Consider the following 22,993-nt stretch of genomic DNA (forward strand, 5'->3'; position numbering starts at 1 on the left):
GTTAACAAATGAAAAAGGAAGTCTACATATGAGAAAACCGGTATGTAAAGGAAGGAAGCAGATTGGCGACTAAATCACATGAGTATGAAAGTATTTACAAGCACATATATTTGATTTCTTATAGATATATATAAAACGATCCAGAATTCTCTTTCTAGCCTGGACAGAATACAAAACCGACTTCAAAATCTAGTGGGGATGATCTTTTCCCACCCCTACAGCCTTTTTCTCACGGAAGAGACGTTCTTAATCTTTCTCTCCATCCATCATCCAGCGCAGCCGTAGTGAGATTAAACTCATTACACGAGTTTGTAGTGTAATTCAAATCTTGTCCGTAGCTGAATACTTGATGCTTCGCCAGAGCTATCAAGGGTATTTTTTATCGTGACGCCGTCACTAGATGGGGTGCCTACCACGGATTAAGAGTCCCATCTATCCACGAGATGAGGATAGACCGCGCCAGTTTCTCGATCTGGCATTTTATCTCGCGGTACATACAGCGCCTCGCCTTCCCAAATGGTCACCCATCTGGTACTGGCCAAGCTCAACGTTGCTTAACTTCGGTGATCTGGTTTCGTTTTAACGTTGTCCGGGAGCCAACACGTTGCAGCCTCAGTCGCAAAGTAGACAAAGAACAGAAAAGAACTTCAGCTCGCCTTTTTCTTTGTACAACGACATTTATTTCCTCATTCTCCCGTCACGCCTGACTTCTCGTTACGGCTGTAACATCAATCACGTGATCGTTTTCTTGGGCGTGCTCTCGAACGGCATCCACGTCTCTAACGTGATCGTATTCTAGAACGTGCTCTCTGCTTTGTATAGTCTTCTTTTTCCTTGCCGTGACGTCATTTCGCTCACTGCTCGGTATTTGCATATAGCCGTCTGCGCTATGTTACACCTCTTTGTAAAACAGTCACAGCAAAAACTCGTCTGGCTACAATTCTGTCTCTCTGTTTTCTTAAAAAATATACACAGTTTCTATGGACTTCGCATCAATGGAACACGATGTACTTTCAAGTTGACTGCAACATGGTTATTTTCAAGTCCCATATTAACAAACTTTTGTCAAGTCGTCCCCTTAAATAATCAAATCCCGCCCATTTCATCCATAATTTCCAGTCATCTCGGGGTTTTATTCCTTGTTCATTAATCCTAATTCTCGAGCAGCTTTTTGCTCTTGATAAGAGATAACTCGTTACTATTTAAAATATATATATATTCTTAATTTAATCAGTCAGAGTGTTTGTAATGTTTACTTAATTTCGGATTGTTTCTGAATTCGAGTCTTACATGTATGCAAGTAATGTCATATTTTACCTCCCTTGTTAGAAAATATATCCTTTCTATAAGAGCTTTCCAGTCTTTAGACAACTATAAACTATTAGCTGTCTTATTTGGCATTGTACGAGATTTAATGTGATTTAAGCCTAGTTACTTTTTTAATTTTCGTTTGAACATTTTCCCACTTGTACAAAGAAAAATAAACAAAATTTACTTGTAAGGGAGACAACTCTTCTTATATTCTTTAAATTAAAATATGAGTTATTTCCCTTGCTGATTTTGATTGTTTTTCGTTTTTTTGTTCGTTTTTAAATTGTATAGTAATGCTATAGTTTTGCTTAAAAAAAAATGTAATAAATTATTAAAGTGCCAATAACATGGTACAATAACAAATGAAAGCTGGAAAGTCAGAATAAAAGCTTTTAACTGGAAGGAGGCTGTTCTCCCAAGTGTTATCTCATCTATTTTTGCTTGCGAGTGGAACTATATGGGCATTTTTTTGTTTCTACTTAAAGTAGAAAGAAAAAAAAAACAACGAAAGGCTCACTTTGCACCCATGGCGTTGGGAGCGAGTAGATAGAGAAAAAGTGAATGTTTAACATGATGTAAGCGTGTCACTTCCGCTGCTTTCATTAACAGTTTAACGCAATTCACTTCTTCCAACTTTAGATATTCTTCTAAATAGTGTTCTCGATACCAAACCATGAATGAATTGTCGAATTTCGCAAATGATGATCCAAAATAGGCAGGAAAAACAAATGCGAAAGAAATAAAATAAAAATTAGGACCTACATCTAAAGTTTTGGTATAAAATTAATATTTCATATATGTTATAGATTAAATTTTCGTTGACTTAGGTGTGTGTGTGTGTGTGTGTGTGTGTGTGTGTGTGTGTGTGTGTGTGTGTGTGTGTGCGTGCGTGCGTGCGTGCGTGCGTGCGTGTGTGTGACGAGTAAAATTTTTGGTGCAATATTCTGTTTTCATGTTGAAGATTTTGTGGAGTGGAATTAATTCTAATATCAGCACTGGAAAAATGGTTGGTTCACTAAGGTTCTAGAAACTACCTGAATCCAAATACGATCGAAGCGATTTACGTCATTCATTTGGCGTCCGGTCGCGATTGCGGACACATGGAAATCGAAGTGTCGATCTAAACAATCAGTCCCGCGAAACTTGGGCATTTCGGTGATGAGCTAGGCAATTATTCTTAATAATTAGGCGGTTCATCCTCCCAGGTCTTACCTTTTCTATTTGGAGTAGAATAAGTTTATTGCTTATGGCATAAGGCGGCCCGACGGAGAAATGCCGACAGAGCTGTCCTGGAAATTTTAATATGTCAAAGTACGCCTCATTTACGGGTGCTGGTTTAACTTTCCCCAACTTCTGACCTTGTGTCAGATCTTTCTGTGGAAGGAAGGAACTAAATATCACGACTTCAAATACAATCCTCCACTTATAAAAGAACCAGATATTCCCAAAGATTGAATTCTGCTAGAACATTAGAAGAGGTGTCGCACAGAGCACTGCTTCTTGTTTTGAAAATTAAATAAACTTAATAATCTAGTGGGGTTAATCTCTTCTCTTTATCACAGAAGAGGCGTTGCTAGTCTCTTTCCATGGAAGGTTCTCAACTGAGCTTCAGTCATTGGTTCTTCCTTATAAGACATTCACAGCAAGAACGTATCCTCCCACTATAATGAGAAAGGGCGTTCTTTTCTGCCTCCGAAAATTAATCAAGCGCAGTTCATAAAATTATTCAATGTCAGTAGTGCTCCCATAATGTTCCACATCTTTCGACTGGCAATCATCCCGCCTCATTAAATCTCATGCTATATTTGACAAAGTCGTGTTTTTGGTCAACCTGTTTCAAGTAATATTAGACAGTTGACTATTGTAATTCATAGTTTTGTTGTTGTTGTTGTTGTTGTTGTTGTTGTTGTTGTTTTTGTTTGTTTATTTGTTTTTTGATTTGTTTTTGTTTGGTTTTTATTTGTTTTGTTTTTTGTTTGTTTTGTTTTCTATACCGTTTATTCCTTTTAATTTGCTTTCCTTTTATAAATCCGTGTGTATAGGATTCACTCTTAAACTAATTAAGCGCTCATTGCGATTTTTTAAACACAGGTGTTAGACATAATGGGTCGAAATGTAATCTATATTTAATTCAAATTATTTTATACGAAGGGGGAAGGGGAACGGAAACTCTTTTTAAAAACTTAGATATATTTGTGAAATTTGAGCATGAATTAATTATTTCCTAAAATTCAGTTTCCTTGGAGTATTTTACGGTCGATTCAGTAGACATTACATGTGCACAATCTCTCATTTTAAAATTCAAATATATTTTAGTTGCTTTAGAGCATTTGGATGAGTTTTACGGACATTGTATAAGCACACACTTTAATTTTTAAAAATTAAAATATTTCAGATGCGCATTAAATTTGATACATACTGAATGGACACTAATAAAGACAAATACTCGGAACTTCAATTTATTCTTAAGACTCCTTAACGTTACGATTTAAATTTTAGACATTTTCTAGAATTAAAATCGTGTAATGAATTTGGATCAAAATTATAATAAGGATTCTGGATATAAGGTTTAGTATCATTATATCTTCATGTTAATCTTCGTATGAAGACATAACAGTGGTGCAAAAATGTTTTATTCAATGAATTAATTTTATCCTTCCTGTTTAATTTCAGTATGTATGTATGTATGTATGCCTTAAACTTTCGACAGAGGCGATGGATTTTCACGAGATTGGTATCATTTTGAAGCTCGGAAGACAAATATCGAAATTTTGCTAAAAACATTCATTCCTTCGCCCTCAACTGGGCACTTTTCTACAGGGAGGGTCGCTTTTTTCGCCGATATTTTCGAAAGTCATCGCCTCTTTTCGATTGTCTAACCTTAATTTACACCTGCGTCACTTCCGGTTTTGCGATGGGCGCAATAATAAACACGTCACTTTTTTGTTTTTGTTTATTTTATTTTTTTGTAAGTTTTTTTCCTCCTTCACGGTACGGGTTTGAGCCTGCCTGCCTACTACCACATTTTTTTCTTTTTTAGCTCAACACACACCTCCAAACACCCGGGCAACGCCGGGCACCCAGTTGTTATAAACGAAAGTAAAATAACTAATAAAATAAACCGTAAAAATGAATTCAGAAAAGTGAAACTATTTTTCCCCAGGGGAGAAATTCCATGGAGTTACTTCATTTTTACTTCAATTTTGGGGGAAACATTCCCCTTTGTTTCGTTGTGTTAGGTGTCAACTGACGCAGTATATGGTTAATTTCCCACATGCGTCATGTTAGCGTGCCCTGTCAGTTTAGTTGTTACAAAACCAGCTGTTTCGACAGCGCTACGCAAGCGACCAGCCTGCTCTTCGCTGACAAGCACTTATCAATTATTCATAGAGATGTTTAAAACTTTAGATTATACTAACTCGACTCTTTTCACCATCACTCTAACACAGCTTTACATGTCGCTTTTTCCACGACGATTCACAGACGTCTCCCACAGTCTCCGCTAATTGAAACCTTTATCTCTCTGCTTTTATCCACTAAGTTAAGACGTTGATGTTTTTTAACTATATTATTCAATATTTTAGTGATAAAAAAATTCCATTATCTTAACACACTCTGTACGTAACGGCTTGCCGCTGTAACACATTGAAACACCGGTTCTCATCAGATTACCAAAGTTAAGCAACGATGAGCATACTTTGTACTTAGCTAAATGACTATTTGAGAATACAGCATAATCACATGAACGAACCGGTTCCCGACAGATCACCAAAATTAAACGACATTGAGCCTGGTTGTGGGGAATTTCCACACATAGGTTTTGCCCCTGACTGAAAACCAATCAGAATTACAACAGGCTCACCTTTTAATCTTCAACGTAAATTTTATTAAAGCAAAAAGATTCAAGTTGCAAAAGATGCGTCATCTTCAGCTATCTGCCATAATGGGTCTGTAACACCCCAAAGGGGTAATAGTTCATCTTCGATAAAATCTGGGTTCAAAATCCGTCGACGAAGAACGCTGCACGGGTTGAAGAGTTGAGTGATATCTTCCAAGATGGTTACTACAAGTCGAGTAGCCTTGAGGAGTCCACTATAGATAACTGTCCAAATGGCGGACAAATGACAGGTCAAACTGTAGACCTTGATTTCGTCTCTGTAACGATGAAAGTTAATTGATTCACAGAGCACAACAGCATGCAATAATATAATAATTCGCCCAATATAAGGGCATTGGTGTTTGCAAATGATAATAATATTTCGTCCCACATTAGGACATTAAAACGTCTCAATGAGATAAAGTGATTTGAGGCTACAAGCCTCGAGTGAGAATTCGATCATCCATTCCAACCCGTGTCTGTATCGAATCTGATGATCTGAAAGGATAAATTTGGCGCCAAGCACAGTCTCAGCAATTATTAAATAATAAGCAATCTGGATGGTTCAAACAGAATCGTGGGCGGACAAACCGACTAATGAGAAGCCTGCTTATTTCTGCAGAATTTCTCACATAGTCAGTACTAAAGCGAGTGGCCATTTTGGAACTACCATGTGTTATATGTGCTCTTCTTTTATTTCGGCATTGTTTCCGGTTGTCCGAAAGTTGTCACTGGTCAGTGCTGATTCAAAGGGGTTGTGGTTGGAGTTTGTTCACCCTGTGCTCTATAATTTCGATACTGAAAGGAAGCCATGATGATGCCGCAAGTTTAGTAAATGGAAATAGCTTTAAAAACAATATGAACAGAGTATGAATCCATCTCTTCATCCTCTGAGCGAAATATTAAGGTAGATTAGAGTATCCAGCTTTATTAGGGCAACTACTATAGGAGAAGAAAAAAAAATGCATCAGTCATTCGCCGCTTATCCCAGCGTTGCTCCAGTCGTCTTGAATTTCTCCTTGCTACTGAACGTAAGAAATATCAGTTTAGAAATGTTTGGAAATTGTGTAACCTTTGATTTACTATGAGCTACTTGTGGCGCAGGCACAACTTATGAGGAGAGACATTACGATCAGTCAGTCATATTTTAGACCTAGTTTAATACATTTCAATACTACTGCTATTATTATTATTATTATTATTATTAGTAGTAGTAGTAGTAGTAGTAGTAGTAGTAGTAGTAGTACAATTATTACAACTACTACTTTTTGTAGGAGTAATAGTAACAGCAAATAATTCTTGTCACAACTGACACATATATCATATTTTTAATATTGCTTTTATGATTTTTCAATTAAGAATTACCTGTTATTATAGTAATACTGAATAGATTAACGCTCGTTTTCTAAAGATGTTTTTCTATTTAATTAAACAAAATACATGCTAAAATATTCCCGGGATTCTGAAATTGAATTGTTGTGTTTATTATTCTAAGAAACCGTAAATTGTAATTAACTGAACAAGTCCCTCACTGATTCATGTGTTTATTTCATCCACCACCTCTCTCCCTCTCCTTCACTTTTGCTATATCTATCTCTTTCTCTCTCACGCTCTATAGTGATTCAACCAATCTCTGATATTTTTTAATGTGTCTGAACATTTAGCAAAAAGAATGTCTTTCGTAATTGCTTTATATTTTCATCAAATTTACATTAGATGACAAAATAATACATCTCTTTATTTTCATATTATTGTTATAAGGTAAGCTGATATACCTAATTCAGAAATAATGGACTAAACTGGAGACTATAAATATAGTTACATCTAACAGGTTATTGCGTAGCGACATGTGTAAACATACTGGGATCATCACCAGTGTTCCTATCGCACGGAATAACGATAAAAAAATAGTATTGGGCATTCATTGATAAAAAATGCTGAACAAATCAGGCATAGACTGAAGTTTATTTATACTAAATACGGTTGGATTACAGAAAGGATTGCGAACCTTCTCAACGATTCAATGGGTGGTTTTTAGAAGGGTTTCATGCTGTATAAAAAGAGATTCAATTATTTATTTTATTCACCGCCTCTTCTGGTGTGCGTTTGATGAAAGTGTTTCTGTGGAACGAACTGGATTCGAATTTGGCACACCCAGGTTTTCAGACAAGAGCATGTTATACATGTCCACTTACCTAAATACATACAGCGTCTAGTATTTCCAAATGGTCACCCATTTGATATTGACCAGACTCAATATCGCTTAACTTCGGTGGGCTAAAGAGAGCCAGTGTGTCAACATTATTACACACTCGTCTTACAAAAAAATAACCATTTTTCAATTAAATATATTAATAAATGAATAAAAAATATATAAGTACTTCAACATTTTAACTTACTTATGTATTGTAACAATCGAAATAATTTTTAATAATAATAATAATGTATCGCTTTTACGCAAAAGTAATTATCAGCTAAATATGCTGTAAATAAATAAAACGAATACCACTTTTGTCGAAGGCAGCAAAATAATTTTATTTATGTTATTTTATTCGATATCGATATTTTTTATTTAGAAACGTCGTAATTACTTCCCTTTTAGCCACATCAGATAATTTCTAATTATTTTCATATTTGCTGATTAAAGGATCTGCTTTTCCAAGGACTGGCAGGTGATAATACATTTGACATTTGGCTACCCACTAAAAAAAGTAAACTGACTACTTAAAATTATCCAGCAATTGTACATACCTGATGTTTTCCGGGATGTAGCGGAGTAATTCTAGATTTTAATTCTTATTCATTTGCAATAAGATAGACAATTCATATTATATGCTTCAGTGTACACCATGAGTCATTCCCCTTGATGAGTTTTATTATTAGGTAATTATTTTTAAATGTTTTATATTAGCAGCTGCCTGGGCTGGACTGAGTATTTTTTAAAATAAATTGTAGTTAAGTACATAATTAGTTTTCCATTAACATATAAAAATAACGAATGAAAACTGGCCAACGAGGACCAAAGTTTGGTTTGCTAGTTTAAATGCTATTTGGATCTGACTTTAAAAATTCGATGAAATATTTATATATTTTTAGACTGCTTTTATTATTATTATTATTATTATTATTATTATTATTATTATTATTATTATTATCTATATATCAATATGATGGCGTGTGTGTTCTTTTGTGTGTCATGCTTTCCGGCAAATTTCATTGGTTGAGATTTAATTCCGGAATACACATTAATTCTGGAATACACATTTACGAACGCCCCAGGGGGCATTTGATTAGCGTGTTCTTTTCGCTATATTTGTTTTTAATTCTATAAAATTTAGGGTTTTATCTTTCTGGTATATGCAAAAGTTGTAAAGAAATAATTGATTTTAAGTTATTCCGAAGTAAAAAAAAAAAAAAAAAAAAAAACGATAACACGAATCTATCGGTCGTCGAGCATTCTTCTTCTTCTTCTTCTTCTTCTTTTTTTCATTGTTAAATTTTTCTACAGTTTTTTATTGCTTCAGAGAGAGAGAGAGAGAGAGAGAGAGAGAGAGAGAGAGAGTGATGTATGCTGTGTACTTTCTTAATCAAACTATTACAGCTACTAATAACTTTTCATGTGTGTGTGTGTGTGTGTGTGTGTGTGTGTGTGTGTTAGAGAGAGAACTTTAGACTTAAATATATTAATACGATGGCGTGTGTATCTATTACAAAAGCTTTCACGCAAGTCAACAAACGATCTGATTGGAAACCTGTGGTGTTCTCTGGGGGCTGAGTGACAACAAGTCTCCCAGACGTCCAGTTCTCTCCACCTCCTTCGATAGCATTTGCAAATGAATTTGCATCCTCGCAACAGCCTCTTACCATTGATTTCCATGTCCCTTAGGATTTTGTGGTTCTCGTTTTCGAGTGCTGTTGCGGGTTTATGCTTGTACCATTTATCTGTATGCTCAAAATGCAGTCGTTTGCACAATTCCCAGTGCATCGCTCTCCCCACTTGGTCATGCCTGTTTTTGTATTCCTTTTGGGCCAGCTTGCTGCATTCACTTACTATATGGTTTATCGTTTCGTATCTTTGTCCACGGAGTCTGCATTTGCTGTCTTCTTGTGTTTTATCGATTCTTGCTTTGATATGGTTGGTTCTTATCGAGTTATCTTGTGCTGCAGTTATTAGAGATTCAGTTTCTCGGTTTATATGTCCTTTTCGTATCCATGTCCAGGTGTTTTCGTTATTCTTCTTTTGTCATTCTTATGAATCTTCCGTGGAGTTGTTTCTCTTCCCACTTCTCTTTTCTCGTTTTGTCATTTGTCTCTTTGTTTTCTGTTTTGATGTTTTTTCAGTGTCTCTCGCTGCCATAATAATCCTTTTAGTGTTTTGCATTATGTATTTTTCTAGTACTTTTTTCGTTTCCTTCACACAGTCTTCTATACAGATCAGTTCTCTTCCGACGTCTTTCCTTTTCACGTAGAGCCTGTCAATATCGTCCTTTGGGTGTAGTGCATTATGCATAGTCATGAGTTTCCTGGTTTTCTGGTCGAGTTGTCTCAGTTCTTCTTTTGTCCATCCTATAAACGGTCCAGAGTATCATACTAGTGATACTGCCCATGTATTAATACCTTTTATTAGGTTTCTGCTATATAATTTCGTTTCCAGGAGTTTTCTTGTTCTCCTGAGGTATTCCTTTTCAATTTTCTCTTTCATTTCTGTTGCTCTGATGGTGTCCGCTTCAAGAATTCCCAAGTATTTATAGTCGTCTTGTTCGCCTAGTGCTCTCATTTCTGTTTGGTTGGGAAGTTCCATGCCTTCTGTCGTTTCCAGTTTTCCCTTTCTTATAACTAGTTGTGCGCACTTTTCCATTCCAAATCCATTTGAATATCTTGGCTGAAGATCATGGTAGTGTTAATTAGTGTCTGTAGCCCCTTTTCGGTCCTTGCTAAAAGTTTCAGATCGTCCATGTACATCAGGTGGTTCATTTTTTCCTCTGTATTGGAGAACTTGTATCCGGCTTGGCACTTTCTCAGAATACTGTTCAAGGGCATCATGGCTATGATGAACAGTAGTGGTGATAGTGAGTCTCTTTGGAAGATGCATCTTTGCATATTAATTCCTGTTATGTGTTGTCCATCAGCTGTCAATTCCAGTCTCCATGTTTTCATTGCATTTTCTATTACATTGGTGATCCCGCTTGGTATTTTATACATTTTAGGCATTTTATTATCCATGCTTGAGGGACTCTGTCGTACGCTTTTTTTTTTTTGTAGTCGATCCATGCCATGGCTAAATTCTTTCTCCTTCTTTTTACCTCCTTTAGGATCTTTTGATCTATATATAGCAGGTCATATGTTCCTTTTTTTCCTTTTTGGCATCCTTTCTGCTCCTCGGGGATGAGTCCACGGTTATTCAGGGAGTGGTAGATTTGTTCCCTCAGTTGTGCTGTCAGCATCTTCCACATGGTGGGTAGGCACGTGATTCGCCTATAGTTGCTATGGGCGGTTCCTTTCTCCGTGTCCTTCTGTAGCAGTATAGTTCTACCTTTTGTCATCCAGTCTGATTGCTTCCTGTATGCATCTTCTCAGGTTTTGGGCTAGTCTTTCGTGTAAGGTTGTGAAGTTTTTTGACGAGTATGCATGTATCCCGTCGTGCCCTGGTGCTCTCCAGTTTGCCATTTTTCCTATAGTTTTCTTTAGGGTTTCCTTGTTGATTTCATTCGCTGTTCCTTCTTCTATTTGTTGTAACTCTTCTTTCATGTCTTTCAGCCATTCGGGATTTCTGTTGTGATCTCGTCGCTGTTCCCATATATTACTCCAGTAGAGTTTTGTTTCTGTCGGATTTGGTTGTTCTGTTTTTGTTTTTCCTCCGTTCACATTTTGGTAGAATTGGCTTTCATTAGTTTCAAATGTTCTGTTTTCTTTGCATTGTTCAGATTTATATCTATATCGTCTCAATCTCGCTTCTTTTGCTTTTATTTTTTGGTCCAGTTATTCATGTTTCTTGTTTAGCCTCTCACTGCCAGTTACATTTCCAATGTTCCATTTTCTCCACATTGCTTTCTTCCTGTTGTTTGGTTTCTTTTTATGTTTGTGTATTTGGGTTTCTAGTCTTATTTCCCATCCAGGTTGTCCCCGGTTGTTTTTCTGATTTGAGATTCATACCATTTTGGCGCCTGCCTAAATGAGGTTGTTTAAGTCTGTGATTGTATTTGTTGGGATGTGTGGGAGGAGCTTGTTAACCTTCTTTGTTTCTGTTTTCAATTTCTTCTGCTTTTGGTTCTTTAACGATGGGAGCTTTGTTTTTTTTCCTCGTTCATCAGCTGTATTATTTTATTTATTTTATTTGCTTCATTCTCTCTAATTCTGTTTCATTGTTCTTGGTTTCCACGTTTGTAGACTTCGTTCTTTGTTGGTCCTCGGCCTTTGGTGTTTTTACTTGCGAGGCTTCAACTTGTGGGGTTTCACTACGTGCGGTTTCGTTGGGGGATGCTTCTTGTTTAGTTCCATCATTTATTTTTTGCTGAATTTCTGTTAGTTCTAGTTCAGAGAGCCAACCTTTCTTGGGTATCAGTCTTGCTTGGTCCGCAATTCTTTGTTCTGTCGTATGGTAGTCACTGGATAGGTCCCATAGTTCTTTCATTCGTTTCCGATAACTTCCATATGTATATTTAGGGTGACTTCTATAATAGCATTCCATTACGAGTCTATTCTCTTTTGTTGTTCATTTCTTTCTTCGTTTTTTTTTTTTTTTTCATTTTGATGGTTATCATGGCTATGCTGTGTTTGTTCGGTACCATTTTGTTCCCTGAAATTAGAGCTTATACTTACCTGTTCAGCGTCCATGTTATTTGAGTTTCTGAAACTAGAAAGTTGGCCAACATTCGCAGGATGACGACCGATTCCCCCATGTTGGCTACCGAAGGAGCATCGGCGTATCATGACACCCAGATCTTTCTTCTGGATCCCATGGTTTGGATAATTTGTAATTGACATTTTTCATATTTTGGTGTTTGTGGCAGCACCGATCCCAGAATTATTTTACCTGTGGTTCTGACGCAGGGATAATGTAAAGCTTCCATGTATACAAGAGGTATCGTGCACTATCACACACACATATGGGCCATGAACAAAAAAAAAGAAAAAAAGAAATAAATAAATAAAATTAAAATTAAAATTAAAAAAAAATTAAATTTCCAACTAAGTATTCTACTTCGTAGAAGTCAGAAGTAATGCTCTGAAAGAGGGTGTTTGAAGATAGGTCTACCTTACACCATACTGCTTAACCGCTGGAAATGTTGGATGGGAAAAGAGGAAATAAATTTTCCCCGTCGCTGTGGTAGTATTTAATTCCCTCGTTCAGAGACGAGGCAAATTTCTACGTCTATATCGGTAAAAGGACTGGTTTCTGTTATAAATTCGAACTAACATTTATTATTATTATTAATAGTAGTAGTAGTAGTAGTAGTAGTAGTAGTAGTAGTAGTAGTAGTAGTAGTAGTAGTAGTATTTAAACATATCACTATGGTTAATTTATAACATTTCCTTTCAGATTATTGAAACATCATTCATATTTTTCTGCAATATTCTCACCTATGTTGACATATAAATGACCTTCCTTCGTCTACAGAAAGGAAGTTATCTTCCATCATGGTAACGCTCACAAAACATTACTTACCAAAGATCCCCTAGGAGAATTTATTTGGTAAATCTTGCCCCATTCTGCATATTTTTCTCATCCATACTCCCTCAGATTATCACTTATTTCGAGGATTACAATGCCATTTAAATGGCCTTCGTTTACATTACGAGAGGAGATTGATTCATATTTCACATCAAAACCTAGAGCATTTTACAATCGAGGTATTTATAAACTTATTGACAGATGAAATCAAGTTATAGAGAGCAAAAGTCGTCATTGTTCTGAATAGATATTTTCAAAAAGACAGTTTTTCATTTTTAAGATGAAATTTTAAATCAGCAAAAACCTTTGCTTCGACTAAGTATATGTAATTTAGATTAAAATGTAATTTAGCTGTATGGATTTTATTTTTATTTTCCTTTTAGAATGAATACGTTTGGCATTAATTTCGTTGACCTTAAGTTTAGCGTTGTTTAGCTTTTTTCTCTCTTTTTTTTGTATTTTTGATTGTTCGCTTTTTTTGTAAAAGAAAATTACATTAAAATAACGCTAAGCAAACAAATTAATACAACTTGATCTCGTTTAAAATTAGCATTATTTTTTTTCTTATATAAAATCTAGGACAACCTTTACATGTCTTCCCATTTCTCAAACCTTGATTCTTTTATTGAATAATGATTGCCAACCCATTTAAAAACGGACAAACACTTAATTTATTTCCAAGTGTAAATTGATTTCTCCATTTTCAAAACTCTACATCTTTTAGACAATTTATTTTTGAAACAGTTCTTTTTTTATCATTTTTTATATACATTTTATTCTGTTTTGGTAAACACTAAACACTTGTTAAAAGAATAAAACGATTCGAAACGTTATTAAAATGGGAATAAGATGGCGCAAATAGAATGGAAATATGAATTGGTGGGAGTGGAGAGAAAAACAGAAGATTGAAAAGAGATTTCAACAATGGACGATGGGGGGGGGCAACGCGGCAAAGAGGTTGGCGCCTTTTCAAAATCGATCATTCAATTAAGACACACCAAATTTTCAGTTGAAGAAGAAGAAGAAGAAGAAGAAGAAGAAGAAGAAGAAAATATGTTTCGTTAATGAATAAGCAAAGGGAAATAATTCTGTATGGCAGATGTCCTTATTTTCGTCTGTGGCGACGAAATTCTCAAATTTGGAGGCTATCTCTTTCATTTCTCTAATATTTTCTAAATAAATATAGATGCATCAAACAGTGGATCAAATAACACTAACAACAACAACATCTTATTGTTGTTATTATGATTAGAGACACAAATATTGATCAATTCAACTTTACTAGTAGTAGTAGTAGTAGTAGTAGTAGTAGTAGTAGTTAACAAAAACACACATGACTGTATGGGAAAGGCAGTCCAATGGGAACTGTGCAAACGCTTTCACTGTAAACATGCAGGCATATTATGTGGACATAAGCCAGAGAAAGTATTAGAAAATTAAAATCACAAAATCCTGAGACGTGAATCTTATTCAAGCAAGGAGAATAGACGTGATACTAGTGAACAAGACTTGCTGAATTTTAGACTTCGCCATTCCAGCAGATAACTTGGTGTTGCTTAAGAAGAAAGAAGATTAATCAAATACTTGGAATGTCACAGAGAAGCGAAAGAAATACGAACACAAAGAAAATAACCACATAACTAATAATTTTAGGAGCACTACATACAGTCCCTAAAAAACTGGAAAACAACTTGGAGAAATTGGAATAAAAAAGAAGATTGGAGAACACCAACCAAACCTCCATTGGAATACTGATGAGAATATTAAACCTTAGAGAGGTTTAATGCCGACCAAATTTTAGAAAAAAACAGCGGCTTTGCTAGTGAGAAATCAATGGTAATTAGCTGTTACGATCATGCAAAGTGATGTGCATTACCTGTCAAAATTTGTGCGAATGATTGTCACTCAAACTCCAAAGAACACCACTGACTATTGTCAGCGAACAATTACTAATACAAACATGTATGAAATCTCTTGAGGAAATGGAATAATAATAATAATAATAATAATAATAATAATAATAATAATAATAATAATAATAACGAACGCTTAATAATAACATGGAAGGCGCAATGAAAATAATTTTTTAGAATTTAATAGAAATAAAACTACACATACCAAAGAAAACTGAAACCGAAAAAAATCTCATAAACTAGGCACACACCTTGATAGCACATAAATGATTGGGGAATCAAGGAAGCTGGAAAGACCGTAGAGGAAGAACACTAACTGGGCGTTATTGTGGAACCGTTATTTAATTTTCTGTTGAGAATCCAAATAACAGGAAAATATTCGGTCCAAGTGTTGGTAAAATGATTTACAGGTGGGATAATGTCTCGGAAAATATTAAGTTCACGCATTTATTTTGTTCGATCATAGATAGAAGTTGTATGAGATAGTAGAGAATGTTTAAAGTCATTACCTGTTAATCGTTGTTTCCGATAGGACAGAGTCCAAAAAATACCCTATAAGAGAGCAATGCTTTATGAAAAAATGAAATACAGATTTTTCACTTTTCTGAATTTTTAGAGATACACCTTAAGAAGATCAGAGGTAACGTCGATCGAAATCCTATGAAAATGGCGCTCAAGATGAGAACAGTAGTCGGAACAATACAGATTTTTCAATTATTTTGACAACTTGCAACAATAGCTTTCATTAAGTATCTGTAATTTGTAAACTAATATTCCGATTTAGCTAAAATTTCAACACGTGCACGTGAAATGTAGTACTTTATGAATTTATATGGACTTTTTATTAGTAACTCCATCCATATGTCAGGCGCTGTAACTAAGTAACGTATCCTTTGTGGTTGGTTTCCGAACTTTAGAATTTTTCTTGGTATAGCATTTAGTTTTATCAATGCAGTGGTTTGCATTATAACAATCTGTTTCCTGATTTGCATTTATTCGAGTGATTTTTCATCTTTTCTCGAACTGTTATTAGAATTGCTACAATTATTTCTATAATTTGGATGAATAATATCTTGATGAAATTGATTAACGAATAAACAAGAGAAAATATAACAAACTGCTTTTAAAATGTAATCAATACAGCAACAATAATAACAAGTGAAGCATGCATGGTCCCCCGTGAGTGTACAATGAACAAGGCATAAAAAATGACTAAGTTCAGCATTTGCCCGCCCCCCTCCCCATTTAGTCCCAAAAGACGTCAAATCTTGGTGAAAATGAACAAACAGTGCCGTTTTAGGCCTTAACATATGTAAATTTAAGTTCTGACCCATCCAAAAAAAGAAATGATTAAGTCTATCATTTGCACCCTCCCATTTAGCCCCGAAGGTCCCCAAAGCCTTAACATATTTAAATTTGAGTTCATCACGATGCAAAACTGCTAATAAATAGACATACACAGACAATTTTGGATAAATATAGTAAAATAGTCCAAAAAATGGAGTGTTTTTATTAGCCCTAAAAGAGCTCCTGTAGCACACCCAAGAGTTATCGCGAAGTATAGGCAAACAAAATTATATAGAAATCAGTTACACTTTTTCGGAAAGTTTTATAAAAATCCAAGGCATTTTTTAATAGGCACAAAAGTATCAATTTTAGCCATTTTAACCCGAAATACACCCCTAGGGAGACAACCGGAGTTTTCCCGGAAAATCCGTTCTGTTACTTTTTTTACTCATATCCGACATAGGCGATGAAGTGTAGGTGCCCTTTATTTATATATAAACAGAGGCTGAAGAGACTTCGACGTAGGCGATAAAATATTAGTCCTCTTTGTTTGGATTTGAAACCAACGGTATCCATGTTTTTCTGATCTTCTTGAATACATATATGAATAAATATTACGATATTTTTATAATTTTCTTTATAAACGTGCACTCTACTGGAGATCTCTCCCACCAACTTCACATCCTCACACACACACACACACACACACACACACACCTATATATATATATATATATATATATATATATATATATATATATATATATATATATATATATATATGTATGTATGTATAAGTTATGAAAATATATATGACAATTAACTTACACAGAATATTCCGCATTTCATCCTCTTGAGAATTCGTCAGGCTTATGCAGCTCATTTGCCATACATATTTTCATAACTTACTACTAAGCTCTACCTATGTATTGAGCACTGTTGAAGTAAATAAGTAAATACTGAAAATTTACGCATAAATTTATACTTTCGTATATTAATTTATGTGATTAAATGAAATAGTCATTATATATATATATATATATATATATATATATATATATATATATATATATATATACCAATGTTTTCACTAAGTTTATGAGTAGCTATCTTACGCAGAAGTTTTAAAATCGATAAGCAAATTACACAATCAGCAACAAAAAATTCCAGTGTTTGCATTGCGGTTTTACCTGATCCACTAAGTTAAGAGGACGCTGACCTCACTGATTGACACACAACGCGGAGGTTCGGTGAAAAATGGCCATTTACAGCGAGCAAGATCACTCATTCGGAAATAGATATCGTCAAACAACGCAGCTTTTATAAGGCGTACATTAGCGCATCATTTTCTTATTTTTATTTTGTATTTTATTTTATTTATTTTGAAGACGGACATAGTTCTTTACTTCACTGAAAGGGGGGCGAGCGGAAGCTGATTGGTGGATTATTTATGAGAGGAGTTTGAAAATGGGTTTGTTATTACATCTGACTCAACTCTTGGTGTTTTCTTTTATCATTTCATGTTTTTTCCTTTCGCCGTTCGCTGTTTTTTTCCGATTTTTTAAAGAAGTTTTAACATCGTTCGCTTATTCTTTATTTTGCATCACGTTCGCTGTTTTTTATATTTAAATAGGGCTATTACGTTCGCTTATTCTTTATTTTCTACTTCGTTTTGATTTACCCCCCCCCACACACACACACCTGCAAGCACCTGGGAAACGCCAGGTACCCCCGCTAGTTAGATATAAAACGAAGTGCTTTAAAAAAAACTATAGTTTTTGTTCAAACTACAGTAAAAACTTGTTAGGCTAAATATATATTTGAGAAAATGCAATATATATAATATTCGACCATAAACAAAATAGTGATTGAAAATTTTAAAATTTGCATTGGTGGAAGAGGGTACTCGGATAGAAATATTGGCAAAAGCGGCATTATTACCGTTGGTAAAACTGAAACCAATTTGGAGAGACATCAATTTCAAGTTCAAACTGAATCTGCTTTCTGCGCTACAGCTCTTCACATTTGTTTACTCATATGAACCAATGACATTGACAGTTGAACTCCAGAGGAAAATACAGGCAGTGAAATTTAAATCCTATAGAATAATCCCTGTCAACTTTCACACATATCATATTACAAATGGCGTTGTCCACACAGCATCGAGCAACATGTTTGTTACTTCGAAAATACACTCGCTATAGTGAAGAAGGGTTGGTACGGCCACGTAATAAGATTGGACGGACATTCCAATAATATTCTCCAATGAAAAATGCAGGAATATAAGAGCATAGTAAACCAGAGAAAAATTGCAGTGGATTAGGAAATCGCTTACAAACACTAGAAGTAGACATCTTAGTGGTACTTGACTGATGATACTACTACTATTACTAGTAGTAGTAGTAGTAACAATCCATTACCACCAAAATGCGTATAGTAGTAGTAGTAGTAGTAGTAGTATATTTGACTTTACTATGAAAACAGAAGTCGCACTATATTCATAAGAAAATACTTGTGGGATTCTTTTTTATAACGAACTTTTCACTAATTTATTTTGGAAGTAATTTCAGTTTAAAAAAGATACTCCCCCTCCACAAAATATTGAATCTTGTGTCTAATTATGTATTAAAACACATAAGAATAATAAACTCCAAAGAATGTAGTGAAACATGAGTTTCCAATTCATCCGAGGTAAATACAACGTCTTTAAAACAAACCCATGGCGTAACTTCGGGATTATGTTTCATATGTGTAAAGGAGCCTCTTTATGTGTGTGGGGGGGTCTTTATAATAGCACTCCTTTACTAGTCTAATATCTTCCTCTGGAGGTCTTTGGTTTTGTACTGATCATATTTATTCACTTGTATTTGGTCTGTTGTATTCTGTTATCTGAAATAAGAAGGACAAAGATTCGCATGATTCCGACCGGGTCCCCCAAGTTCGCTATCAAAGAAAAATCTGCCAATTATGAGACTTAGATCTTCGTTATGGGCTCTACTGTTTTTATATTTGTGTTTTGTCTTTTTTTTTTCATCATGTTGTTGGTGCGTCGCAACAAGATGCCAAATTTATTATACCTGTGATCCTGTCACAGGGTGGTGTTTATCTATTACATACATACACGGCATAATCACGTTGACACACCGACCCCAGTTAAATACAGAAGTTAAACAACGTTAAGCATGGTCAATAAAAAAAATGGATGTCCATTTGGAATTTCCAGGTGTTTACGTGTCCTTCGCTTATCTCGACATTGTTTCCAGTTGTCCGGGACTATTCCTTGCCACTGGACTCAAGCAGTGCCGATTCAGGAGAGGTGTTGGCTGGGAATAGCACAAGCCTTCATTCATAATTACACGGGAAACTACCCTTATAGTGGGTATCCATTATGTTTCCAGACTGAACGGCGGCGATATATGTGTCTAGAATACTTATTCCAGCTTTTATAAGAATCGCTTGTATGATTGTGGTTCTAGAAAATGTCTAAAATTCAAAGATTTAGCTTAAGGAGTCTTATGAATAAACATTGAATGCCAGGTAAGGGGTATCCATTGTCTTCCGAGACTTCACAATGACGATGACACATACTCACACACACACACACACACTCACACACACACACACACACACACACACACATATATATATATATTTAAACAGAATATTTTCTCTCAAGCATATTTCATTAAATAAAATATATATAATATATATATGATTTATATATATGATATATATATATATAGAGAGAGAGAGAGAGAGGCAGAGAGAGAGAAAGAGAGAGGGAAAGAGAGAGAGAGAGCAGTGCACTATCATACAGATTATGTTTACAATAATGAATGTATATCAGTATTTGTTCCAATGGCTTATAAATATGAGGATAAAAACACGATGTATAATAAAATGAAATGCCGTGGTAACAGGGTAAGTGAAAATAACAAAAGGAAAAACGAATTAAACACAAGAAAGAAATCATGAAAAACGAAATTGGTAAATTTCTCGTTTTTTATTTTTTTTTTTTTCTATATTCAATGCTTTTACTTTGTCATTTTCATATATATATATATATATATATATATATATATTCTTTTTGTCATAGATATACTAGCGAGAAGTACCCGAGGTTGCCCGGGTGTTTGGAGATGTGTGTGTGTGTGTTGGAGGGGATCAAAACAACCCCGTTAAAAAAAAACGTTGGCCGGGTGTTTGGAGGTGTAAAAGAAAAAAATAGTTTTAGTAGGAAAATAGGCTTGAACCCCGAAGCCTTGACGCGAGGGTGGAAACGAAATGGAAAAAAAAACTGAGACCTAACCATCTCGACCACAAGGAAAGAGGAAGTGATAAGTGTTTTAAGCTTACGTTTATGAAGTGAAAATGACAGGTGCGAGAAAGTTAAGTCGCGTGATGTTTGACTTTGAAACATGACGCGGCTGCAAGCCAGTTTTTACTTTTTATACTGAACAGCGTAACGAAAACACGGTGATCAAAAAAAAATCTCGAAAATAGCGCGTAAAAGTCGGGCAAATTAAAAATAGATGCGACCCCCGGTCATAACTTGTAGATATTATGATTTAGACATTATATAAAAAGTTTAAAGGAGTGAGCTGACCGAGAAGCCCGGCGAAAAAAAGCCTTTGGCGGACATACACAAAAATGCACACACACACACACACACACTAACACACATTTTCGCTTTTATATATATATAAATATATATTCTTTTTGTCAATTTGTATATATATATATATATATATATATATATATATTTCTTTTGTTATTTTCATATATGTGTGTGTGTGAAAATGACAAAAGAAAAAAAAAACAAGTATTATATTGATTTTAATTTACATTTGAGTTTTATGTAATTATTATCAAATTTCGGAAGGTATATTTATATCTTTATAAACGACAGTAAAGCTAATGTTTAATTTATTAACCAAAGCCTAGCTTCGAAATTTTTTTTAATTTTACATAAGATGGCAGATCATAAAATTTTCTAAAATATATTGAAATAAGTGATGAAGTAAAATATTGAAGATTCCCCGTGAAGACTTATTAAATAATTGTTTTATCTGAAGCTTTTATTATCAAAATCAAATTTAAATATGGTTGTTTACAGTTCAAAGGATATCTTGCTAAAAAATAAAAATATGTTGCTTGTTTTTTAATTGAAAAATAAAAATAAAAACAGAATATAATGATAGAAGATAGTCGACCCAGTTGATGAATCAGTGGCGATGGTAATGTTTCAGCAAATGAATGTCTTCCGGTGACATGTCGTCTGCTTTTCAGCTGCGGCCATCGGCTGGCCGCCATGCATAATTCATCCTCACTCAGTTTGCATTTTTAAATAAGAAACACGCATTTAAGAGATGTCGTCGTCGTAATCGTCGTCGTCGTGGTCGTCATCGCCGGACAATAAAACAGTTATCGTCCAATCAATATGTGCCACGTCGGCTATTAATTATGCACAAACAAATCTAAGAGTTGATCAGGTAATAAAAAGGGAGAAAGAAAGGGACGAAATAGACACCATGTACACGTTAAAAGGGAGGTTGCATGCAAAGTTTAATATTGATCAAACACGAATCGGTAAGTTATGCGATCTTATGAAAGCCGAGGATTAGGGAAACATGCAGAAAAAGAGAGTCTTGGAAGGTATGATAGAGGAGTTGACGCTTGCTGTGTAGAGGAAAAGATTGTTGAATAGATATCCACCCGCTGGTTTTGTCCGATATGAACAGGCTTATAGTTTGGTTATACGGACAAACTTCTTTATCTACAACTAGCAAGTCAACCCGCGTTGCCCGATTTTAAAATACGCATAAATATGATATTTTAATTTATGCAAATTTCGTAATTATTATTATAGAGCTAAGTCTGTATTGATTATCATATTGTACTCAATATATACCAACGATTTCAAAAGTTTAAAATACATACATGGCTATGGTGTCATCAGCTAGAATCGAAACTAAACATATAGCTCTCTAGTGTTACTCGTTACCATGTGCGCTAAGTCCATATGCGCATAAGACCTTTATGAACAACGTTGTTAAACGTATAAATGTATATTTGCGCATCCGTAGAAGATACATTTTTAGTCCACTTACGCCTGAGAAATCTCTTCTTTTCAATTTTAATCCCTTAGCGGCTATTTTTACCGGTTAAAAACCAAATCAAATTTGTTTCACGGGTTTAAATCCCCTGTATCACAGGTTTCAAGTCTGTAGACTAAAACTTGATAAAGTAGTTTTGTAGAGACCGTTCTGCAAACAGATAAATAACGCTATATATATATATATATATATATATATATATATATATATATATAAGAGCAAATAGTTAATAAAACATGTTAAGAAACACTTTGAAAAAGAGTTAAAAACATTTAATTTGAAAAGGAAACACTAAATAAGTGGATAGTCCTTAATCCGCGGAGTTTCGAAGAAATACTTTCCTTCTCATCAGAGGGTAGGAATTAGCAAAATGCGGGATCGGATTTTGCATGCAAAAGTATTTGATGAAACGGCAAGTAAGTCAAAGATCTTACTTGATAACAAAAAGTGAATAGGGAATAGGGTGAAGAAAAAGGTGATTTCACGTGAATGAATAGTCTGGTGAAATGTAAAGTATCCAATGACGGTAAAATCCAAAAGTGTAAATCCAAGAAAGTTAGTGTTTCCTTTTTAAATCAAATATGTTTTTAACTCTTTTTCCAAGTGTTTTGACATGTTTTAATAACTATTTGCTCTTATTATAAGCTCTATCTCCTATTTGGTTTTATCGAGATTTTACATCTGGTTGAGAGTACTTTATAAATATTAATTCTTTAATATTTATAATATACTTTAGTTTTACCATCTTGGATCATTTTAGTAAATTTAATTGTAATTTTTATTTCATATATATATATATATATATATATATATATAT

The sequence above is a fragment of the Euprymna scolopes genome, chromosome 1, assembly GCF_053919585.1.
Source record: "Euprymna scolopes isolate OS-2025 chromosome 1, ASM5391958v1, whole genome shotgun sequence".
Lineage (NCBI taxonomy): Eukaryota > Metazoa > Mollusca > Cephalopoda > Sepiida > Sepiolidae > Euprymna > Euprymna scolopes.